Below are 8,791 nucleotides of genomic sequence, written 5' to 3' on the forward strand. Positions count from 1 at the left end.
CAAAGGGGGTGAAATTGATCTCTCACAATGATGGAAAACTAAAGTTCACAAATCAGCTACTGATATTCCGTCCCATCCAAAGTCAAAGTGTAGAAAGGATTGTTGGTTGGTCATTGCGCATGTTGTAATATAGACTAATTTTATTCCCACAATATTCTGCTTGTGCATTTTTTTAAAGTCATTCTACCATTTCCCATCAACTCTGTAAGGTTGATCGTGTTCGCACAGTTTTACACTGCTGCGATATGCACTTCCCCCAATTCACACATCCTGCCTCTTTTATAATGAAAACAATTTTTATTTGTTGATAGGATGAGAACATTACTGCAAAACTGGCATTTATTTCCCCTTCTTAACCATCCCTTGTACTAAGTGGCTTTTTCGACATTTCAGAGGATGGGCACTTAACCATAAAATGGGTTTAATCATTTCCTAATGAATGGTGACATACAGCATTAAAATGCGGACAGTGGGCAATAAATCAGAAATCTCAACCTGAGATTGGAGAAGAACCAGTGCAGGAGGTGGAATACTTCCAGTGCACAGTATAGATCAAGGGATAGGCTGTACGGCCAATCACGGGAGCGCGTTGCCTGAATGAACCTAGTTCGGTGGGCTACGATCAGCATTAGCCAGTGTCACTCTGACATGAGAAGAATACAGTAAAAGCTCACAGATCTTCAATGAGTGTGTGTCATATCGATTTTAACACAGTGATTTATTTTTATGGATTTGTTTATTTTGTCGATGTTAATTTGTCCAAGATTCCACTCCCACTGCAAACAGCACTTACTGAGAATAAAAGAACTCGGTGTCTCGCACTATTGCATGGGCCATGTAACATTTGTATTTCCACCCGAGAGCAAGATGGTTTTGAAAAATACCTGGAAGATCGCCCAAATTCAGCAGTACATTGCTCATTCCGGGAAGAATGCTCTGTTTCATGAGATAAAAATTGAACAAAGAATTCCATGGGTCAAGTGACTCACATTAGTAAATACTCAGCATTGGTAATTGAATATTCTCATCTTTTATCTGAAACAGTGAATGAAGATGGAAGGAGTTGAGAGTTTAATATACTTTAAGTATTTTCTCCTCAAATGTAGTAGGCAATGTGAATCAAGAGAGCTTTAAGGAAAATTTACTTTACACCATGAGGCCCAATTTCCTCCTCGCTTGCTATGTGAATATATCATCAGTACTCAGTGTTTTGACTCTATCATTGAAAAAAATGCAGTAAATAGATGTGCTCTGGAATGTTCTGGAACATCTGGAGAAACCACAAAGCCAAGAATTATCTTGGCATCCACAAACAGGCCTGCCAAGTCATTTAACAACCAGTCCATCATTATCAACAATGTATAAACAAACAGGAATTCTGCTTACATGACCTCAACTAATGTTTAGCACGAACAAAGAATCAGTCTCCAATTCTCCTTCCACAAATTGCATGCCATAGTTTGGTGGGCCTCATTCTGATTTTGTAGCAGGTTTATCTGTCTTTATATGATCATTATTTTAAGCCAATTGAGCCCACTTCTGATTCCATTAAATTTTTTAAAGAATTTGCTGGAAATATTCAAACGATCAAGCAGCATTTGTGGAGCGTGACACAAATAAAGTTTCAGGTTTGCAGCTACCTCTGCACCAATGCCCTTGAAACCTGCACCTGCTGTTGGTGTGATCTTTCTGTGTCTCTTTCAGCAGAAACTGTTGGCGATGGAGCAGCACAAGGGGATGAATACCAAACCCCGGGGCAGCTGGGACTCAGAGGGGTGTCTGCCAGGCCTTCAGTTTGTTGTCAGAGACCATTGAGGCAGCCCAGCCAGGGAACAGATGGAAGGGTGATGATACTGAAGTAGCATTATCTAAGGATAGCAGCACACACTTGAGCCTGGTCCACTCTACCACCCTGCATTTCCTTCAGGAGCGCAGATGACGAGTTGTTGGTTGCCCTGAGCTATAGCCAGTTGTGACTTTCTCTGGAAGAAGAGGGCCCAAGATTACTTGACAGGCCTGTTTGTGGTAGCCACGATAACCTTTGAACTCTGTCCTTTCTCTGGATGTTCCAGAATTTTCCAGAATGCTTACTTACTGCATTTTTTTTCCAGTGATTAGGAAGACAGTAAATGCCAATGGCACATTGGAGGAACATGCTGGGAGAAAACAATATGTTCGGACACCCAGGGGAAAAACAGCACTCAGAAAGATAAGGCTGGCATCTATTCATTTCGGATATTTTATATAAAAAAAAGAACAGGTCCTTTTTCCCATGCTCAGTTATGCTTGGGGATCCAGAAAAAATATTTTGCAGAGAATACTGCACATTGGAACTACAGAGCTGCCACCTCTTTCCGAATTTGTCTTTTTAAGTTCCTAAAGTTCTTCTGAAGGATCACAGTGGTTGAAGCAATGTAACATTCCCTTAAAACTGTCAGGCCAGAGCTGAGCCCTGCTTTATTCCTGTATGCAAGGTGGACAGTGAGGCCAACCACAACCTACAGAAATGGCAACTCATTCTTTGCCTTGGTAGTTAGCAGCCCAATGGAATTAACATTGAGCAAACAATGGAGATACTTAGCGGATCAGGAAGCATCCATAGAAAGAAATGGTCAGTCAATGTTTCTGGTCAAGACGTGGACATAGAATTCTCCACGTTCAGGTATCCCATCTGCCTAAATGTCTCAATCCCTGGGTTCCCTCTCTCTTTCTCCTACTGTCCCCAACTGCCCATAATCCCTCCCATCCCTTGATAAAAGGCTCATGCCCAAACTGTTGGTTTATACTGTGTATTCTTGCCTCCCCTGTACATGTAGTCTGGATTGTGGAGGATCCTGTGACCTCTCCAGCAAGCCTGAGTTCGGAAGTGGCTGGTCTTCTGGGTGTCAATCAATTGTTAGATCTGCCCACAGGTGAGGCTGGCACACGATTGGTCCGAACAGGCCATCGTGAATGTTTCTTGGATTGAAAAGCCTCACGTGGAGTCTGCTCGTCCTCTTTTGCTGCTCCCTTGATGCCATTATTGAAGTCCAGGCTGCTGACTACATACAGGCACCAGAGGGCCAACTGTGATGGGCCAGTCCCAGATTCTGAGGTGTGGTCGATGCTGGAAATCAGGTGTAATTACTTTAGTTTATTAGTGTGCTGTGCCTGTGGGTGGATGGGTATTGTAGGTTTAACCCTTACATTCCTCATCGGGAGTTGAGAATGATTCACAGTGACTTATTTGCACCCGATGTGTCGTTATTTGTGTATTGTTGCTTTGTATATAAGTCTGAGAGTGTGTGCCCTTTTTTGTGAATTCCCCATGTGTAAATAAAGACCACTGTTTGTTAATAACACATGTCCCGTCTTGATTTTCTTTGAACTCATCGAATCTATTCTGAACCTGCTAAGTCCTCCCAGCCCTTTTACGTATTTAACTACAATCACAGTGTCTGCAGACTCTCTTGTTTTCAACACAACCCCTCCCTTTCCTAGTTATCTCATAATTTTCCTTTTTTTTAAAAAGAAATCAGATCCTAGCAACAGCTGATTATTCCATTTGTCTCAACATATTCCAAAGAAAAAGCACAAGAGACTTGATTTTGGAATAGTGCGAGCTTCCATTTTAATTTGTCCTATTTTACCCCAAAACCATGACAAACAGAGGGCTGATATTTCAGGATTGCTTCTTTTATATGGAGCATCTTATATTTTATATATGGAGTTCATATCAGAGCTGTTTTAACCCTTTGGACTTTGGCCATTTCTAAATCTTTCATTATATATACTCCTGACTGGGTCCATGGGCAAACTACAGTACAAGCACCAATACAAACCAGCTGGTGGTTGGGTATAAAACCAGCCCTGGAAAACCGGGACACAGTATATGCACTCGTTGCTTGTCCCTGAAAACTGGGACACAGAGTTCAAAGGGATAATCAGCTGTTGCTAGGATCTGATTTCTTTTTAAAAAAAAGGAAAATTATGAGATAACTAGGAAAGGGAGGGGTTGTGTTGAAAACAAGAGAGTCTGCAGACACTGTGATTGTAGTTAAATACGTAAAAGGGCTGGGAGGACTTAGCAGGTTCAGAATAGATTCGATGAGTTCAAAGAAAATCAAGACTGGACACGTGTTATTAACAAACAGTGGTCTTTATTTACACATGGGGAATTCACAAAAAAGGGCACACACTCTCAGACTTATATACAAAGCAACAATGCACAAATAACGACACATCGGGTGCAAATAAGTCGCTGTGAATCATTCTCAACTCCCGATGAGGAATGTAAGGGTTAAATCTACAATCACCCTGTACTTGATGCTCAAATTAGTTTGGATGGATTTGTTTGACTATGCTAAACAGCAAGTCAACGAAAAAGCACATGGACTTGTCAGGAAAAGGGAAGTTGAATAATTCCATATTGCCTTACTGACAGGGTGGTGAAAGGTTGAAGTTCAGGGCAGTTCCCATTAAGAGGACATGATTAACTCTCCAGTTTAATTGATTTAGTTGGGAGTGTGGGATCCTTTGGTTTTTTTTATTTTCAGTGAGGCTGTTTCATGTCAGGGCATCGGAATGAAAACAATCAAAATCTATGGAGAAAAAAATCTGATTCTTTTTCACAAGGTTTTAGTGAAGAAAAAAGTGTTAAAACTGTTAACCTGTCAGACATTCAAAAGTTTTATCGTGGCAGTATTGACCATATGACATCGTGCCAAGGAAATGCTGACAAAAACCAATAGAAATGCTGTACAGTACCACTGGCTGAGGAATGTCTGATTCATTTCTGAATCAACAGAACATGATACTGAACAGGACTGTACTTGTGATTGGGGCCCTCTGCCCATCAAAGTGAAAGGTTTTATCTTGTCAGAATGCACCTATTGTATTTGGCAGTGATCCAGCCAGAAACTGATAAAGCAGCACACAAATTGTGCATATTGTTTGAAACAAAAATCAGTGAGAAGGGCAATTTGAAATGCATGCATTTAGAATTGGATTCAGTTGGTGATTTTACTTCAGTTATGGATGAGCCATCCATTCCGTCATCTTGACACTTATGGCATTTTAACCTCAAATGTCCAACTACTATTGGATTTTAATGTCAAATTGGAGGGATTATTCAAAAGGGGTCAATACTTAATAACTTGCTGATTCAAGTATATGTTAATAACTGTTATTGAGGTGAAATAAAAACAATGCTGGAGAAACTCAGTTGGTCAAACCACGCACTTTATGTAGGAAAGATAGAGATTCGTAACCAACGATTTGGGCTTGAGCCCTTCAACAAGATGTGGAAAAACGTAGGCAGCTGCCTGAACCAAGAGACATTTGTGTTTTTACTTCAAACATAGCGTCTGCAGACTTTCGTGTTTTATTATTGAGGTGAAACGTTAACTTGTCAGGTTTTCCAATACAGAGAAATAGTTCAGTTTGGACAAAGGATGCAGCAAAGAAACGCACAACCACCAATTATATTTAACATTGATTAGTAACTCTCCTATCCCTTTGCAGACAGAGGCAACACAAAGTATCGCATTAAGGATAAAAAGGAGTAAACTGAAAAAATGAGCCAAGGTAAGAGCAAGTGAGGATAGAAGGGCGTGTGGGATGGAGGTAGAAAGAGAGAAGTGAAGATGTGAAAGGAAACACAGTCAAGGAGAAGGAAGAAAGAAAGCATAAACCATATATGGTGAAACCACTATTTGCCATATGTAAATGCCATGAGCTTTCCTGGTTGACCCTGCTCTCATTGGCCAGCTCCCCTTTCTTCCCCAGAAAGGCTATCATGCCACAGGCCAGCACTCAGTTCAAGTCTGGGTCAATGTTTGCCACCAACACAGGGATGCTGTCCATCCTTTGTAGATAAAAGCTTTCAGTCTCGGCAAATTTGTGCATCCACCATAAAAGGAAAGAGGTGATTTTTGGAAGAAATTCATCCTGAGGGGCAAGTTGCAAGCTAGCTCTACAAATTGAGCAAGGAGTTTACAAGCAGCAAACGTGCATGAATGATCAGAGCTAATTACTTTATATAGGCCCTGAGGAGAATCTTTTTTTTATGGGCTGAAGATGCAATGCTCAACAAATCCTGGACTGGAGGAGGCAGACAACTGAAAAATGGGAGCCCCTGGCTGAATGAGCCTCAACAAAATGAAAATCAGGTAGGTTCCACCACAGGCAAAGATCTGCCCTTAATGAGGGTTTTCTGTAACTGTAAATAGTGCTCCTGTTGTAGTCTCCTCTACATTGTAGAGACTGGATGCAGACTGGGAGATCACATTGTTGAGCACCTTGGCTCTGTCCACCACAATAGCGGGGTTCTCACAGTGACCACCCATTTTTTTTAATTGCCCACCCCTTTCCCTAGCTGACATGTCTGTCAATGCACTGCAATAATATGACAACCTGAAAAATAGAACAACAACACCCTGTATTCCTTCTTGGCACCCTCCAACTGGATGGTATTAACACCGACTTCTCCGGTTTCTGTTAAACCCCCCTCTCATTTTCATCCCCCGTCTCCTTTCCTCTAATTCTCTCTCTCTCTTTTTTATCTGTCTCCTTTCACAGAGCCATAAATCCATTCCCACCTTTCCTCTTGCCATATCCAAATAACACCTTTTGCCTGTTTGTCTCCCCTCCCATTCATTCTTTCCCCTTTCTCTCCCAGTCTTTAATTAAGATGTCTGCCTGCTTTTTGCTTATACTTTGAAGAAGGGCTCAGGGCTGAAACTTATGTAATATGTCTTTACCTCCAATGGATGCTGTGAGACCACCTGAGTTCCTCCAGAATTTCTCTGTGTGTTTACTGCTTCCCCGATGATGAGTGCTAACCTATGGACATGTATTGGAAGAAACAGTTTTGTCTCATTAACTGTTTAAATGAACTCATCCTTTGTTTCCACATCTAGCCATTAAGCTTATTGCCTCAGTATATAATCCTTTCCCCATAAATTAATGGTTTATGGATCGGAATGGTTGAGAAGGATATGGACAAAATACAGACAAATGGGACTAGCCAAGAATGGCAACAGCATGGACAAGTTAGACCATAAGACATAGAAGCAAAAATAGGTTATTCAGCCTATCGAGTCTGCCCCACCATTCAATCATGAGCTGATCTATTTCCCCTCTCAGCACCACTGCCCGGTCTTCTCCCCATAACCTTTGATACCCTGGCTAATCAAGAACCTATCAATCTCTGTCTTAAATACACCCAATGAGTTGGAATGACAAGCCTGTTCTATGCTATAATCTCCCACAACAAGATAGAATCAATTTTTACATTTCCCTCTTATATTTTTGGTGGGGGAGGTAAATTTCTTAAAATTTTTGTTCAAGTAGATGGAGACGAGATGTTCCCACTTGAGGAGTTGTGCAAAGCTAGAGGCAAGAAATGGAGGAGAGCAAATAATAAATACAAGGGGTATTCAGGAGAAACATTTTTATACAATGAATATTGCTGCAAAAGTACTTGAGGAACATAAGGTAGATGCACTTAAACGGATTGAGCAGGAATATCTGCAGGCACTGTAATTTGTGGTGCAATGCACAAAACTCATCACATCTTGCAGCGTCTGGACTAACCAATGTTTCAGGCCTGAGCCCTCTGCAGGCCAAAACCCGTGGTTACCCTTTGCTTCCTATAAACGCTGTGTGACCTGCTGAGTTTCTCCAGCACTTTTGTATATTGCATTTAAGGATAAACAAGGAATTAAAAAGATACAATTTAATGAAGAGGATAAGGAAGAAGGCCACATGGAACAGTTGTCCCAAACAAATGGTTTCTGTGCTGTGAATTCAATGTTCTCTTTCTCCTGTATTCAAATAAGTGAAAACAAAGTCATCTTTCCTCTACTGACATTTTCTCCCTGAGCATGAGAAGTGATGGTAAGATGTGGGAAGAGGAGAAACACTTCAAAGGGAAATGCCTCTTTGTCAGTTGATGTAAAAAAAATGATAGAATGGGAACTGTTCAAGAGGGAGAGAAGCAAATGTGTGGGAGACTGCGAGGGAAAGAGAGAAATCCAAGAATGGCTGAGCAGACAAGACCCAATTATAAATATAAGGATTTGGCAGGAGAATGGAATTTTTATTGGATTACTGTTTTGGACCTGTTAAATTAAATGGCACATTGGGGATTTAAGTTTGATACATCATCCATAGAAAGTAAGAGGCTGTCAGAGTTTCAGGCTGAGCCCTTCAGAAGTACTGAAAGGAGATTGGGGTGTACGTATCTCAGAGCATCACATAAACTGGAAAGTGATGACAATATCCAACAAGACAGAAGTCGCCTATCATCCCATAACATTCAATGACATTGACCAGAATCAGAACAGGAATATCAATGTGGCTAAAAGAGCAAACCAGAGACTAGGAATCCTGGGGCGAGTAATTCACCTCCTCACATCCCAATGTGTATTCACCATCTCCATTACTCAAGTCGTGCTCTTAACACCATTCAAGAATCTTGTGACCATACACTTTGATGGGCAACCCATCCACAACCATTCACTCATTCCACCTGGCAGCAGTTTCTTCCATCTGCAGGCTACACTGTAGAAACTCACCAAGACTCTTTGGGAAGTACCTTCAAAACCCACCACCTCTCCCAACTGGGATGATAAAATGCTTTTGGGATATTCAGGGAATCAAAGATAATAGAGATCGTGCAGGGAAATAGCAATCACAGTAGATAACCATGATCTTGATGACCAGTGGAGCAGGTTCATGACATACACCTCATACTATTTCTTATTTTCTTATGTCATGTTGTCAATGTGTATGGGACAAGGTTCAAGTC

The sequence above is a fragment of the Narcine bancroftii genome, chromosome 3 (genome assembly GCF_036971445.1).
Source record: "Narcine bancroftii isolate sNarBan1 chromosome 3, sNarBan1.hap1, whole genome shotgun sequence".
Lineage (NCBI taxonomy): Eukaryota > Metazoa > Chordata > Chondrichthyes > Torpediniformes > Narcinidae > Narcine > Narcine bancroftii.